General features: G+C 53.9%; 1 protein-coding gene across 5 annotated transcripts in view; it reads left to right on the forward strand.

Annotated features, from left to right (window-relative positions):
* Nucleotides 1-16,000, forward strand: part of ITPK1 (inositol-tetrakisphosphate 1-kinase) — a 185,157-nt gene that overhangs the window by 56,550 nt on the left and 112,607 nt on the right. Inside the window, exon 1 of one of the 5 annotated variants that reach the window (XM_055288345.1) lies at nucleotides 5,994-6,006. The exons of the other annotated variants lie outside the window; for them this stretch is intronic. The gene's annotated coding sequence lies outside the window, so the exon portion shown is untranslated. Of the gene's footprint in view, nucleotides 1-5,993; nucleotides 6,007-16,000 lie in introns of those variants that run through there. 5 annotated transcript variants of the gene reach the window in all.

Raw genomic sequence — 16,000 nt, forward strand, 5'->3', positions numbered from 1 at the left:
AGCTCCATCCCTCCATAGCTGTGCAGCCCTGGGTAGTGGCATAACCTCTCTGAGGCCCATCTACCAGATGGTGACGAGACGGATGATTGAGATGAGGGGAGGGCAGGTGAGAAGGCCTTCTAAAACTCAGGCCCTCCTAGGGGAAGCATGGGTAGCCTGAGGTCAGGGACAGGGCTTAGTGTGCTGTGTGGGGCTGTGGGGAGTGGGAAGCTCACTGGTTTTCTTGCTCCTGAGATGACTCGAGGGGTCTTGTGAAGCTCACACCCCTGTCTCACTGGGCAGGAGTTTGGCTTCCACTGTGTGTCTCTGCCATCTCAGGTGGGTGGGGGACCAGGGGTCCCTGGGCAGGAGGGTGTGGGTTTCCTGGCTTGGAGGCAGACCTTGGCTCACTCCCTTCCCTGCCCAGGCAGTATTTTTGCCGTAGGCCCTGCCAAGTAGAAATAAGTTATTTACAGTGTTTTGACAGGATCATCGGCAGCCGGGATGGGCAAGGATGCCTTTGGGACTGAGCTAATGGCCAAGGAGTGGGGCTTGGAGAAGGGTCTGGTGTGGGAGAGAGATGGGAGATGGGGGTGGGGTGGGGGCGCACATTTACTGAACTTGATAAATCTTGACAAATGCCAGGCTTGGCCCTCTCTTAAGCCAGGGCTTTGGGGCCTGGCAAGGGCAGGACTTGATGAGTTTGCCTGTCGACCGAATATTCCACCGGATCGCTCAGGACCCTCGGTTATTTTGCCGTCTGAGCCCTCAGTGCCTTCCTTTGTCCAGCAGGGACAAGGACCCCTGCCCACCCAGTATATCTTCTTGGGGAGAAGATGAAACGCCTTGGTGTATGATAGGTCAGGCCCTGGCCTTGACTGTGAGCCAGGCAGCCCCTCACACTGGGCCACCATTGACCTGTTTTACGACTTCAAATAGCATAGACCTGCCGCGGGACCAGGGCCTCCTGCTAGTGCCTGACCTCTGTCCTGCACGATGTTCTGACCCTCCAGAAGCAGGTTTGAAAGTGCCTTTCAGGAAGGTCTGGAGAGCCTCCTGTGTAGCTTGTGGGAACAAAATGTGTTACCCCCTAGCCCAAGGATAACCACCACACTAAAATGTGAATAAAGTGTGACTTTATTCATGTCCTTTGAACATAAAAATGGCACACACACTGATGCATTAAAAAAACTTTTTTTTTTAATTAAACGTTTTTTAGAGATGGGGTTTTCCTCTGTCACTCAGGCTGGAGTGTAGTGGTGCGATCATAGCTTGCTGCAGCTTTGAACTCCTGGGCTCAAGCAGTCCTCCCACTTCAGCTTTCTGAGTAGCTGGGACCACAGTGTGCACCAACATCTTTGATGCAGTTTTTTTTTTTTTTTTTTTTGAGCTGGAGTCTCGCTCTGTCACCCAGGCTGGAGTGCAATGGCTCGATCTTGGCTCACTGCAACCTCCACCTCCCAGGTTCAAGTGATTTTCCCGTCTCAGACTCCAGAGTAACTGGGATTACAGGCACGTGCCACCATGCCTGGCTAATTTTTGTATTTTTAGTAGTGATGGGGTTTCACCGTGTTGGCCAGGGTGGTCTTGAACTCCTGACCTCAAGTAATCTGCCTGCCTCAGCTTCTAAAAGCGTTGGGATTACAGGCGCGAGCCACCAGCCTTGACATAGTTGTAAACAAAGTTGTGGTTCTGTGGTAATCCGTCCCCACAAACACACTTAGCATTCTCTTAGTGCTTCCCCCTTTGTTAAATGTCTACTTAGGCTTGCTTTTGAAATGACTGCATAATATTATCTGATTGTAACTGAAGTTCTTTGATTCCCTTGGTTGATGCTGGCCATGGTTCTGGTCTGTCACCTTTATAAATAGTATTGTGATAAACATCCACTTTTGATACTGTTTGGGCAAGTCTGTGATGATTATTTCTTTGGGTTACATAAGTAAGTTGTATATATTGTTTTTGTAGTCTGTAGGAGGAATATATACTTCTTGGTGAAATAAACAAACCCATACATTTTGGGGAATTACAGAAAGGGAAGGTCTTGTGGGAGTTTGTGCTTCCAGATTTGAATGCTGTGTTATCACCTGTGCACCAGGCACGCATACAGCACTCATTTCTCTCTCATGTGCCCTCCCTCTCCTCCTTTCTCACTCCTGCCCCAGACCCACTCTCTCTGCCCATGAGGCTGGGAGCTGTGGCCTAGCCGCAGCTGTGCCCATGGACTTTTCCCCTTGCGATTGTTCCTCACCCAGGGAGAGAGGCAAGGAGTAGTGGGCTCTGGAGGAGGTGGGTGGTCCCCAGGTGGCCTCTGGTCTTGCTTCTTCCCAGCACTGAGGGTGCTTCAGCCTCCTTACCTGGAAAAAGGGGTTGTCGTAACACTAACCTCTAAGGTTAAGAAAGGTAATTGAGTTACAATGTCAAAGTACTTACCACACAGCCTGGCCCCAGATCTGTGTTGAGGAATCTGCACCTAGTGGTGGAGGGTTAGGAGTCATTTGGGGAATTGCAGTCTGGAAAGTTAATTTCTGAAGAGTATTAAACACCAGCTTGCATGTTAAGTTGTCTTTTGGAGTGATCCCTCCAGTGATTCCCTAGTGGTATGGAGCCAGTCCAGATTTGGAGTGGAACTTTTGTTGCGGGTGTGGGTCACTGTTCCAGGGAACCCCAGCTGCCTGACCTTGAACCAAAATCCTTGTCATTGTGGAGCCTGTGTCCCCCTTTGCCTTGGACTTTTTTACTTTTATCTTCCTAGTTCTCAGAATAGCTCTGTGAGATGGGATCTATTTATTATTCTCCCCATTCTGCAGATGAGGAAACTGAGGCTCAGATCTGTCACTTGCTTCTGTGATATTTCTACAGCCACAGAGCTCCAAGCACCAATCACTGTGGGTCTTTGAACTCAGATCTGCTGTTGCCTATGGCCTAGGCTCTTTCTACTCTGACCCTTCCATCCCCTGCCCCTGCCCCAGTGTTAACCAGACCTCTCTGGTTCCTCATAAAAACCTCCCATGGCCTTCCTGAATTTTCCAAGGCTACCACACAATCAGCCCCCCAATACCTTGCAAGCATGGGCCTTTTGCAGCAGAGCAGGGTCCCCTCCATTCCTGAGCTTGTTTCACTGTCCCCATGCTGACACTCGCCTGTTCCAGACTGTGTTACCTCAGCCTGGCCTCTCTCCTGGTCAGGATCCATGCCCGGCCCATGCAGCCTGGTGGTTCTGTGCTCTTCTCTGTGGCTCAAGTTTGCTCCTCGTCTTCTGACCCTATATGTGTGGTGACGCAGAACGTGTTCCTCTTCATATCAGCCAGGGAGCTGGCAGGAAGCAGAGCTCACCTTCAGTGGTTCAAAGAGAGCCTTGAAAGCAGGGGCTGTTTGTTGAGCTGTGGGCAGGGTTAAGGGAGCAGCAGGGGCTGGTGAGGCACCTGGAGCCTGGCAGCAGAGAGGAGCTGTTCCTGCTCCTTGGGCTGCAGGTAAGGTGAAGAAAGTGTCACAGAAGCTCTGTGATGGCAATCATAGCAAGCCACAGCCACTGCCCAGGCATGTCACTGAAGCAGGGAGAGAGAGGGGACTAAATACCCTGCCCCCCTCTCCTGCCCTCTGGTCTCCTGCCAGTGACCCCTCTTGGCCAAGTGCAACTGGAAGCCCTGGATCTTGAATGCTGCGTTCTATGGCAGTCGGCCTCCCAGGCTCAGAGCCGGGCAGTGTGGATCGGGATGAGCAGGCAGTGACCAGCACCCCTGACCCCTGCCTCATGACCTGCACCCCCTCCACCCCTGCCTCGGGACCCTCACCCCCTCCACCCCTGCCCTGGGACCCCCACCCCCTCCACCCCGCCTCGTGACCAGCACCCTCTCCACCCCTGCCTTGTGACCCGCACCCCCTCCACCCCTGCCTCATGACCCGCACCCCCTCCACCCCTGCCTCATGACCAGCACCCTTCCCACCCCTGCCTTGTGACCAGCACCTGCCCCCGCCTCGAGACCCGCACCCCCTCCACGCCTGCCTCCTGACCTGCACTCCCTTCCTCCCTGCCTCGGGATCAGCACCCGCCCCCGCCTCGAGACCCATACCACCTCCACCCCTGCCTCGTGACCCACACCCCCTTCCACCCCTGCCTTGTGACCCACACCCCCTCCCCCCTGCCTCAGGACCTGCACCCCCTCCACCCCTGCCTCGTCACCCGTACTCCCTCCACCCCTGCCTCATGACCAGCACCCATCCCCACCTCGAGACCCACACACCCTCCACCCCTGCCTCGAAACCCACATCCCCCTCCACCCCTGCCTCGTGACTCGCACCCCCTCCACCCCTGCCTCGTGACCCGCACCCCCTCTACCCCTGCCTCGTGACCCACACCCCCTCCACCCCGCCTCGTGACCAGCACCCACCCCTGCCTCGAGACCTACACCCCCTCCACCCCGCCTCGTAACCGGCACCCCCTCCACCCCTGCCTCATGATCCGCACCCCCTCCACCCCTGCCTCATGACCTGCACCCCCTCCACCCCACCTTGTAACCCATACCCCCTCCACCCCTGCCTCATGATCTGCACCCCCTCCACCCCTGCCTCGTGACCCGCATCCCCTCCACCCCTGCCTGATGATCTGCACCCCCTCTACCCCTGCCTTGTGACCCGCACCCCTCCACCCCTGCCTCATCCGCACCCCCTCCACCCCTGCCTCATGACCCTCTCACCCTCCACCCCTGCCTCGTGATCCGCACCCCCTCCACCACTGCCTCGTGACCCACACCCCCTCAACCCCTGCCTCGTGACCAGCACCCCCTCCACCCCGCCTCATGACCTGCACACCCTCAACCCCTGCCTCGTGACCAGCACCCCCTCCACCCCACCTTGTGACCTGTATCCCCTCAACCCTTCCACCCTGCCTCATGACCCACACCCCACACGGGTGACCCACATGAGTGTGCGTGCGTGAGAATTTGTCGATCTGCTTGAAGCAAGCTCTTTGGGTGCTGTTTCAGCAGGCCTTGTGACCCGCACCCCCTCCACCCCACCTCGTGACCCGCACCCCCTCCACCCCACCTCGTGACCCGCACCCCCTCCACCCCTGTCTTATGACCCTGTGGATCTCAAGGCAGAGCAGCAGTGTGTCCCGTCGCCTTTGTGAGAGGAGACCCAGTTCTTCTTTCCCTACCCAGAGTCCAGCATGGCCACTCTGGCTTCAACCTTCCAGACTGGCCCTCCCAGATGCCCCTGTGGCCATCATCCCATGGGCTCATTTCTGTCATCAATTTATGATTGATCCTTTGAGGGAGCTGATGGGCTTGCAGGCCCAGGGCCCTAACAGAGGCTCAGCCCTTCGTTCCTTCTGTTGCTGGGCGCTCACCCAGGCCCCAGTGGCAGGTCCCCTGCTGCCCCCTAGGGACTCTAAGATGACCAGGTCTTTGACCTCTTCTGCGTCAGTAGCTCAGGGAGGCAGACAACCATGGGGCTGCCTGGGAAGATCAGGGGCAGGGAGCTGGGGAGGGCTCTCGCCGAGCTGATGGGTTTCTCTCACCTGTCAGTAGGTAGCCCCTTGAGAGACAGCATGTGGTGATGCCAGAATCGTGGGTCATGATCCTTTTTCTCTCCATCAAGGTGCCTGGTGCCACCAAGCATGGTGAGAATGACCAGGAGGGCGCCTGGTGGGTGAGCCCTGAGTCGTGTGGCCCCCATGGGAGAGCATGAAGCCACGGCTGCCTGTGCTGCAGGCCGGGGCCACAGGAGACTGGGTTCCCTGCTGGTTCTGCCTCTCATCCCTGCCTCTGCCTCTCATCCCTGCGTGGCCTCGGCCGGGCTCTGCTCCTTTCTCTGTCTGACAGCTGATGGATCTCACGGGTCCTGTTTCACTCTCACCTTCTGTAAATCCCTGATTCTTCAGAAAACGGGGCTAGAAAATCTCCCAGGTGTACTCGCATGTCTGTTTCCTTTCTTAGCCTTTCATCTTGAAGTCAGCTTGGTGAGTTTGCCCTCTTCATACTGCAGAATCCAGGGATCTGAGGCCTCCCACCCCCTGGGCAGCAAGTGAGTAGGAGTGAGTGAATGTGTGAGCGAGTGCGCGTGTGGGAGAATTTGTCGATCTTCTTGAAGCAGGCTCTTTGGGTGCTGTTTCAGCAGGACAGATTTCCAGAGAACCCAGCCAGCTCTCCACGTCGGACCTCGCCTGGGTGCAGTGTTTCTGTGTATGGCAAATGCACACGTGGCTGCCTGTGTATGCACGGTGGATTTGGAGTCTGGTGATGGGTTTGCACGCTGCCTCTGACCTTGACCAGCCTTGTGACCTTGGGGAGTCACTGTGCTCTAGGCAAGTCGCCTGTGAGGCTCATAATCCTGACAGCATTACTCATCCTTGGCCTATGGTCTCCTGGGTGGCATTTGGGAGCACCCAGAGGGTGAGCCAGGCGCTTTCTAAGCTGTAAAAGTGCCCTGTGATGTGAGCAGATACGTGATCTGCTCTCCCAGCAGCACCCAGTTTTGGAGGCTCAGGAAGCATTCCCAGCAGGGCCTGTTTTTAGCCTTGAAACATCATGCTTGAAAAATGCTTGCATGCGGTTTATTTAACTTTAAGTGGGGCAAATTCTGAAATGGGTTGTTTATTGTCCAAGTTGAATTTTTAATTTCTCATAAATTCCCCACAAATTGCTATAGTACATCTTTATTTGTTGAATCTGTCAGAGTTGTTTATGGCACTGAAGCCTGGGCTCCCCCTGTTTGTGGGCTGTTGCCATGGCAACACCAGGCTCTGGAGGAGGGGCGGTGGTATGGAAGGTTCTGGAATGGGCTGGCGGTGTGAAGTAGAGCTGTGGCTGCTGCACTGAGACCCAGCCGTGGGTGGACTGAGCTGCTTAAGACCCTGGTTCCTCTTCAACATTGCTGCACCCCTTTTGATCCCTCTTCCCTTGGGGGTGCACTGCTGAGGTCTCCTAATTCTGCTTCCCTAAGCCCTTGCTGCTCCCAGTATGGTCTGGGAACCAGTGGCAGCTGCACTGATGGGGCACCCATGAAAAATGCAGACTCCCGGGCCCCCAGACCTGCTGAGTCAGTCTGCAGTTCACCAAGCTTGCAGGCGCCTTCTCAGCATGGGTAAGCTGCGGAAGCCCTCACGTGCCACACTGCCCTTGGGTGACCCCAGAGGCCTTGGCCTGGAGGTTCTTGGTGTTTGCCACCATCCTCCCGTGTGATCTTTCTGACTCCTTCCCCGACAGTTCCCTCTGCTTGGCCAGGAGTGGGCTTTGCCCCTCAACCCTGCTGCACCCAGGCCACTCTCCCGCTTCACACACACCAGTCTCTACTCACACCGTCACCCCAGCCTTCTCTATCTGGGGAACTCTGGGCATCTGGGAAGAGGCAACTCTTGAGACGCCTCCTGTGTGAAGCCCTCCCTCCTTTCCCCAGACCGGGTGAGGTTCAGCTTCACTGGAGCTCTCCTGTGGCCTAAACACCTCACCTGCCCCAGCCTCATCAGGCTGCCTGATTCACCTCCCTAGCTGTGACCTCACTGGGTGCCCCGGCTGCTCCTCCCTTCTGCTGGGTGCTCAGACCCCAGCCAGCGCTCAGGAAGGTCTGTGGAGTCATTGCCACTCCAGTCAGCCGGCTTCACAAGGCTGAGACTTGAGTCTGGACTTCTCCCAAGAGCCTGTACTCTCTGCCTGGGGAATGGTAGGGACTGCTGGGCACCTTCAGTTTCTACCTGAGGCCTGACTGGCAGTTGGGGCTAGGACCGGATGAGGATGGGTCCTTGGACTTTGGAAAGGCGCTGTGGGAGGGAGGCATGGGAGGGGACAGCTGAGAGGAGTCCTGAGCTCATGCGCAGGTGAGTGCAGAAGTTCAGCTGGCATTTGTATGTCCCTTGAGTATCTGCTCTGGGCGAGGCAGTGCTGAGGCTCAGGAGAGTCCCAGTAAACAAACCCCAAATCCCTGCCTTCATGGAGCGCTTCTGTCTAGGTTGAGAGACTGAAAACAGAAAGAAGTGTGGGTGGCGAGTGAGGTGGGGGAGGGGGATGGCGAGAAAAATGAAGCAGAGTAAGGGACTGAGGGTTGGTGTGGGATTTGGGAACATGGCTTGGTTAAAGCTGAGGAGATGCTGACCCTTTGGCCCTGCAAATCCTCCGCGGCACGTACCCAAGAGAAGGAGGACTGTGTCCACCAAAAGACACGTGTAGGTTGAATGTTCCCAGCAGCAGCATTCCTGATGGCCTCAAAGAGGAGACAGCATGCATGCCCATTGGCTGTAGAATGGGTACGTACATGACCTGTGTTATCATCTGGCCATGGAGTTGTATTGAATACAGCAGTGAGAATGAACCATGGATGAGTCCCATAGGCATGAAACGTGGTCAAAGATGCCAGGTGCAGAGGTGTATTCAGTGTCTGATTCCATTTACGTGAAGATCTTGACCAGGCCAAGCTACTCTCTGGGGACAGGAGGCAGGCTGGTGGTCACCTCTGGGGACAGGGTGCCGGGTGGGAATGTGAGGAGCCTGCCGGTGTCTTGCAACTGTCCTCTCCTCAGTCTTCCTCTTGGGTGCCAGTTTGCAAATATTCAAGCTGTTCACTTATGGCATGTCCTTCCTTTCTTATGTTATACTTCAGTGAAAGGCTTATAAAAGAAAGAAACAAAAGGGGGAAAAAGCCATGAGAAGCGGAGAGAGTGCTGTTTTCTGTAATATATGCCCTTAGGTTCTCTAGAACATTGGTTCTCAAGCCACCGTGCATATCAGGACATGGGCGCCGCCCCTCCTGAAGCTCCCCTTGCCAGGAGTGATGCACGCTCCGAGGATGGGCCACCTGGTGAGAAGCCAGTAGCCCCAGCGGCATCTTTCTTGCTCTTCACTGGACTGGAGCCTCTCTGTAATCAAGGGAGTATGTGTTCTGCACTCCCAGCCCCGGCCCAGTGTCCAGTTAGAAGAGACAGTGAGCATTTACAGATTGAACGTTTTTTTGTTTTTGTTTTTGTTTTTTCCCAATGGTTTTAGCTTATCTTTGGGAATATAGGGTCTGTTTCTGGGCATGGAGATACAGGGTTCCCTCCTGTGCTTTAAGTCTAACCTGCAAGCCAGAGAGGTGGTACTGGCAGGAGATAAGACCGCCCGTTGTCTGGATGCTGTTTTCCATGCGGCAGATGTGGGCTCCAGTTTCTGTCAATCAGTTTATTAAAACCTGCGTTTATTACTTGTTTGCCCTGTGCCAGGCACTGGGCTGTGTCTTAGTCCAGCCCCACAGTACGCTGTTTACAGATGAGGTTAAAGCGGCTACACATGGGTGACTGGCTTGGTTCACTCTCTAGAAGTGGGGACTCTGCCTCTAAGTGGGGTGAATCACAGGCCAGCACTTGACCCACTGACAGGGTGGAGGAGATGTGGGGAAGGAAGATGTTCAGTCAGGGCTGGATGCATGAAGTGCTGGGTGGGCTGCACGGAAGTGCTTCTAAGCCTTTGCTCTTTGCTTTCTTCCCCCACCCCATCTCTCCCTACTTCAGTCTGACTTCCCTCCATCTAGAATCTTCCCGGATGACTCCACAACCGGGTGGTTTTACCTGCTGTTTCTGAAGCCTGGCTGTCCCGCCTACCTCCCAAGCATCAGCCCAGGCTCCAGAGACCACTGGAATCACAGTCACCTGGGATATTGATTTTTAATAGACTCTATTTTAGAGCAGTTTTGGGTTCACAGCAAAATTGAGAGGAAGGTGCAGAGATTTCCCGGATCTGCCCTACCCTGACACACATGCAGCCCCCCTTACCGTCAACATCCCACATTAGCCTGGAACATTTGCTACAATCATCGAACCTCCCTGGATGCATCAGGATCACCTGAAGTCCCCAGTGTGCATAGGGCTCACTCTTAGTGTTGCACATTCTGTGGGTTTGGACACATGCATAGTGACCTACATCTACCATTACCATACCATACAGAGCAGCTTCACTACCGTGAAAGTCCTCTGCACCGCCTGTTCTTTTTAAAGCACTTCTAAAAAGAAGTGCTGATGGGGTGGCATCAATTACATCCAGATCTCTGGGGCAGCTCTTGAGCATTGGCTGTCATGAGGCCCCCATGACAACAGGCAGCCGGGAGAGGGGCGGGTGGGGAACCACTGGATTGAAGTAATGGTTCTCAAACTTAAGTGTGCACTACTAGAACCCCCAGGGAGCACGTCTTCAAACAGGTGGTTGGCCCCATTCCCAGGGTCTCTGAACCAGTAGGTCTGTGGGGGCTGAGAATCCATATCTGTAACACGGTGATGTTGACCCTGCTGGTGAGCCCCTCTGTCTGAGAACCACTGGTTTTAAACAGTGGTGACAAAAGGTGTGGTTGGGCCAGATGTGCCTGCTCAGAAAGCCACCAGAGGTGCTTTCCAAGTCTTTGGGGCATCTGGGAGATTGTGTCCGGCCCCTTTCCCAGTTCCGGGTGAGGGACTGAACTGTGGGATGGGAGTTGTAGGGCTGTTTCCTGTACCACCGGCCCCTTGTGGACCTGGGTTTGGAGGGAAGGTGGTGGTGCGGGCAGGTATTGTATTGAATATAGAGTGAGCCAGAAGGCCGGTGACGCTTGGGGGCAAACTTCCAGCCCACTGAGTCACTCTCAGGCAGTCTCTGGCCCCACTGAAGGATCTCCCCTCCCCCTACCCCACTGGGGGTTCCTTTGGCCCTCACAGCAGGAGAAATAAGGCCCCCAGGGTAAGAACAACCCAGACCAGGCCTCCCTGGGTCAGAGTGTCAGCCAGAGCCTGGTATTGAGACTTAGACCTTGTAGAGCCTGGGATTATGGGAGAATCAGGCTGTTCTTCAGACAACAGGCTGCCCTAGATGCCTGGCGTCTGTTGTAATAAAAGACCTTTAGTAGAAACTAAGTCTGCTGCCTTTGGCCTCCTAGGAGCCCAGCAATAAAATCAGTGTAAATAGAGCTAACATTTGGGAGTGGTTTATAAAACACTTGAAAAAAATCCCTCATATAAACCCAAAGGCAGTCCTACAAGCTGCAGGGACGATTAATTATCCTACCTTTTGGATATGGAAACTGAAGTTGAGAAAGGTTAAATAACTTGCCCATGGTCACAGATCTTTTAAATGGCAGAGCTGGGATTTGGCCTGGGGACTCTGCCACCCAAATCTCTGTGCTTTCTGCCATCTTATTCCCCTTCTGCCATGTGGCCCCTCCAGGCAGAGATGAAGGCTCTCCCCTGGTGCAAGTTCCAGCTACAAAAGGGTGAAGATGCTGGTGCTCTCAGAGTGGAATGTGCTGGAATTTCTCACAACAGAGTTGTTCTTGAAATAGGTAGTTATTCTTGGCGTTTCTTAGGCAAAAACTGCAGAGGTCAGTACCCCATAGCCATAACAGTGGCAGGGATTAGGGAGTGAGTTAGCTTTCCAATGGAAGGGCTTCCGCCCAATCTGCTGTCTTCCATTTCCCACGCTGAGACATTTGGAGGCACAGGGTGGTTTCCGGTCTCATTGAATTAGCTTTCAAGCTTGGCTATGCGGCACCCCTAGAGGTTCCTTGGCTATGAGGCACCCTTAGGGGTACCTGCTTTTCAAGGGGGGATGTGTTGCTCATCACTCCCTTCACCTGAGCAGCTCTTTTTTTTTTTTCTTTTGAGACAGAATTTCACTCTGTCACCCAGGCTGGAGTGCAGTGGCATGATCTGGACTCACTGCAATCTCTGCCTCCTGGGCTCAAGCGATTCCCCTGCCTCAGCCACCTGAATAGCTGGGATTACAGGCATGCACCACCAAGCCTGGCTGATTTTTGTATTTTTAGGAGAGACAAGGTTTCACTATGTTGCCCAGGCTGGTCTCGAACTCCTGAGTTCAAGCGATCCGCCCGCCTTGGCCTTCCAAAGTGCAGGGATTACAGGTGTGAGCCACCTTACCCAGCCACTCTCTCTTGATCTGTGTTTGATCTGGGGTCTGCATGTTAGATTTCATTTCAGGAAAGACATTTGAGGTCAGAGAGAGTTTGAAAACTGTGGTGTCTGGGGCAGAATCCTGGGACATTCAGCCCCCCCATGCCTGGGAAATTGAGGCATGTGTATGTGCAGAGAGCTGTGGGCCTGCCAGGTGCGTGGTGACTGTTGGCTGTCAGGTCCTGGGGGTGGAGTGTGGCCATCACCGTTTGATTGGTTCCTTGTCCGTCAGGCGTCCTTCTGAGTGCCTAGGCAGGCCGGGCCCCGTGATGAGCACTGAGCGTATAGCTGAGAGCAAAACTGCCACGTCCTGGTCCTTAAGGAGCTTCCAGTTTAGTGGGAAGACAGAATCTGTCTTGGATGGACTTTGTATCTCTTCCGGCACTGCAAGGCACGTTTATTAAAGAGCTGGGCATTGGACTTGCCTGCACAGGTACCTCTGCCAGCTCTGCTTGCTGATGGGCCAGTGACACTCACTTCCTCCCCCAAACGTGTGGGCCTACCCGATGCTGGCGACTGGAGGTCTCGGTAGGTCGGCCATGGGGTCACTGAGGACCCGTGACTCGGCTCCCTGGGTCTCTAACCATTCCTCACCTGCCCCCATCTCTCCAGAATTACTCTTGCAAACCCCCCTCACATCCAGGGCTTGGATTTGTCACCTTTCTGGGTGGAGGGAATAAAGGGAGGAAACACGACCTGAGGTGGGGTGCAGGAGCCAAGGCAGGCCCTCAAAGTGTGCATCGATGCCTTCCAAAGCCAGCTGCAGTATTTGGCCACCTGTGACCCCTGGGTGCCCGCCATCAGCCCTTGCTCATCTCTCTTGCCTTGGATAGGACAGAAGTTGCCACTTGGGGGCTCTTGGAGAACCATTCGGAGCACGTGGTACTCAAGAGCAAATCACTTATTTTTTGCTGTGTGGCAGCAGGGCGTCCCTAGACAGGACATATTCGGGGGCTTGCAGCCAGGTAGGGGAGCGGAAGTGGCTCCTCCCACCCCACACACGGGAATTGGAGATGAGGCAGCTGATCGTGCCTGCTTGAGTCCCAGCTGTTATTTTCCAGGCTGGCAGCACCAGCGGGAGAACCCGTGTGTCCGCCGGGCTTTCTTTAAAATGCACCGAGTGCAACCCGGTCCTCCTTGTGTAAACTTTCTCCAACTGGCCAGATGGTTTGCTTCTATTTAAGGCAGTGAGAGTATTTCCTCCGGCCTGCTGCCCCCTGGCCTTTGTTTTGTCCCGGGAAGGCCATTCCTCGAAAGGGAAGCTGAGCAGGAGTTGCACTTCCCAGCAGCAGGGATTGTCGGCACCCACCCCCATGGCAGGCCTAGAACCTTTGCCAAGCGCCTCTCTGCCTGGAGGGACCATGTTTGTAACTTGACTCCCTCTGTCTCCTCCAAACCTGCTTGTGCTGTGTTTTCTTAGATGGTCGGAAGGTTTCCCCCCATCTCCCACCTGAGCTGCCAGCCCGGTGCCTCTGTCTCTCCACATCCACATCTTTTCCATTTCCAGGTTCTGTTGATTTTTCCCTCTGGATATTTCCTTACCCACCCCCCACCCCCGTCCTTCTGTTCTGTGACCCCGGTCAGTCTCCCAGTCCCCTTTACCCATTATTGCCAAGCCTCTGGCTGGCATCCCCAGCTCTGGGCTCTCGCTCCCTCAGCCCAGCCCCCACCTGGCAGAATGGTCTTTCATCAAGAATATCTGAGTCACTCCACTGATCTAACCTTTCCTGGCTTTTCATTGTCTTTAGGTTAAAGTCTAAGCCCTGGAGAATGGTTTACGAGGCCGTTCCCAGTTTGGTCCTGCCAGCCGGGCAGCCTTACCCCCTGCCACTCCCAACTCAGACACCAGCAACACCTGCTCACTCTCTCCCTGCCTCTGCACGTGCTGGTCCAACCTACTCCAGCCAGATGTCACTTGCTGGCAGAAGCATTCCTGGCTTCCCCTGTGTCCCCTCACCTCCTCCAAGCCGACTGTGTTTACCTGTGGGCTCCTCGCGGGCACTCACCTCGGTACCTAGCACAGAGCCCTGCCTGCAGGAGGCCTTCCACACACAATTCTTGTGTATTGCTGACTTTCCCCCCAGGGTCTACCTAGAAGCCACAGAAGGGGTTTTGTAAGGCTTTTAAAGGACAAATGGAATCTGTTATTCTTTAGTATCATTAATGTCTGCAAAGTTTCCTTCTCAGCAGATCTTCACTTCTCATTGTCTACACTGTCCCTTTTCCTCTGGGTGGCAGTGATGATTGGCCTGAGCCTGTTATGAGATGCTTCATTCCCAGCCTCCCTTGCAGTGGGGGTGCCCATGTTATGTGCACTTCTAACCAGTGAGACGTGACTGGAGAGAATGTTTCTTTATTTTGAGACAGCGTCTTGCCCTGTCGCCCAGGCTGGAGTGCAGTGGTGTGATCTCGGCTCACTGCAACCTCCGCCTCCTAGGTTCAAGCAGTTCTTGTGCCTCAGCCTCCTGAGTAGCTGGGATTACAGGTGTGTGCCACCATATCTGGGTAACTTTTGTATTTTTAGTAGAGATGGAGTTTCACAGTGTTGGCCAGGCTGGTCTTGAACTCCTGAGCTTAAGCAATCCGCCCACGTTGGCCTCCCAAAGTGCTAGGATTACAGGCGTGAGCCACCATTCCCAGCTGGGAAGGAGTGTTTCTTCTCTTTCAAAGGGTTGGCTGTTTCGCCCTGGCCCCTTCTTCCCCACTTGCAGATATTTTGTGGGAGTATCAGGAGCTGTCCTGTGAGTGTGAGGCGACAGGCATGTGGACAAAGGTCTACCATGGCGAGCATGGCAGAATAGAAACTTAAAAGGAGTGTGGGTTCTTGCTGATGTCAAGCTGTTGAAACATCCTAGAGACTCCACTCCCTCCTAATGTTCCATCCTTATGATTAAAGCCATTTTTAGTCAGCACTTAAAACCAGACACATCTTCACTCATGATTCTGAGCTTGTTGGAATTGCTTTTTGTTATACGAAAACCAAATGCACCCTTGACGTAAAGACTGGCCATCATTGAAACAAAGCTTTGAAGGCCAAAGGCGCTTGCCAAAGAGAAGGATGCCAGTGCTTTGAGTGTTACTACCATCGATGTCAGAAATGTAGGTGCCCAAGAGGATGACCATCGGGCACCCTGTTCATTTGGACATTTTATGTCAGAAAACAAATCACACCATGTTATGAGAAAATGTAAAGCCTTTTCAGGTTGTAAGTAGCAGCTGTCAGTATGAAAGAAAAATCTTAAGGAAATGTCAATAAATAGAATTTATTGGCCCGAGTGTCTCAGAAGGTCCAGAGATAGGTCTGGCAGGTTTCAGGCCATTAAGGACTCACATGTATTGTCATCAGAAATATTTCTTTACTTTTCATGCTCCTTGTGAAAGTCATTTTGGGTGGGCTTGTGCCAAGTCATGTGAAACTGGTTGCCTGCAGCTTCATCCCCTTGGCTTAACAGCCCTGCAGGAAGCAGATGTCGGGCTGGCTGGTGCTGGTTGGCTCTGGTTGGCCTGGCTTGGGTCACATACATATCATATTTGCCTGCTAGGAATGCCATAACAGGTCACTGCAAACTACATGGCTTAAGAGAACAGAAATTCATTCTCAGTTCTGGAGGCTAGGAGTTGGACTTAGGGTGTCAGCAGGGCCCTGCTCCCTCTGAAGCCCCGAAGGGAGGAGCCTTCCTTACCTCTGCCAGCTTCTCATAGTCCCAGGCGCGCCTTGGCTTGTGGGAGCATCGCTGCAGTCTCTGCCTCCATCCCCACTTGGCCATCCTGCCTGGGTGTCTGTGTCTTCACCTGGCTTTCTGCTTTTCCTACAAGGACACTAGTCATATTGAAAAGTCATACTGCTTTTCCTACAAGGACACTAGTCACATTGCATTTCTTACAAGGACACTAGTCAATTGAACACTGATGACCTCATCTTAATTTGATTATATCTGCAAAGACCCTGTTTTCAAATAAGATCATGTTCATAGGTACCAGAGGTTAGGACTTCAGCTTGTCTTGTTGGGGGACAAGGTTCAACCCATAACACCTGCCCTTGAGCCAGTCTTGGGCTGGATGACATGATACTCTAGCTGGCCAGGACTGTATCACATGCCCACCCCGAAGTGAGTGTGG

This window comes from Symphalangus syndactylus, chromosome 8 (assembly GCF_028878055.3).
Source record: "Symphalangus syndactylus isolate Jambi chromosome 8, NHGRI_mSymSyn1-v2.1_pri, whole genome shotgun sequence".
Classification (NCBI taxonomy): Eukaryota; Metazoa; Chordata; class Mammalia; order Primates; family Hylobatidae; genus Symphalangus; species Symphalangus syndactylus.